This window comes from Aptenodytes forsteri, unplaced genomic scaffold (genome assembly GCF_000699145.1).
Source record: "Aptenodytes forsteri isolate BGI_AS27 unplaced genomic scaffold, ASM69914v1 Scaffold168, whole genome shotgun sequence".
Lineage (NCBI taxonomy): Eukaryota > Metazoa > Chordata > Aves > Sphenisciformes > Spheniscidae > Aptenodytes > Aptenodytes forsteri.
In genome coordinates, this window is record NW_008796047.1 from 166,910 (window position 1) to 167,518 (window position 609).

Sequence of the window (609 nt, forward strand, 5' to 3'; positions counted from 1 at the left end):
CGATGGGCATCCCCGTCTCATCCACTGGCCCGATGCCGTCGTACTTCACCCAGCGCCTCTCCCGCCGCTTGCTGTCCTTGGTCCAGGTGGCCGACCAGCCCGGTGGCCGGGGGCAGGCAGGGGTGGCCCCAGGGCCGGGCATGGGGCTGGCGGGTGCCGGGGTGCTGGGTGCCTTCGCCTCCTTGGCCGGCCAGGTCTGGTACCACTCACTCGCTGGGGATGAGGTGGGCAGGGGTGAGCCCTTACCCTCTGCTGAGCATCACCTGGGGGACCCCGCGGGGACGTCCCCGGGGATGTTCGGGGCAGGTACCTGAGCTCCTGGGGGCCGCCTGGCCGCGCTCGGCCATGCGGTGAGTTGCCGCGTCGTGGAAGTCGAAATTCAGTGTGTTGGAGCCGTGGTGGCGGATGACGGGCACCTGTGGCACAAGGAGGGGACTGGCGTGGGGGCAACGCGACGGTGGCAAAGGGATGGAGGCGGAGCAGCTCCCCAAATCCCCCTGGGCATGCAGCAGCTCCCGGCCCTACTCACCTGTGTCGCCGTGTGCTGCAGGGTCACCCACAGGGGTGGGTGGAAGAGGGGGACGTCCTCCACACTCAGACCCAAGCCGG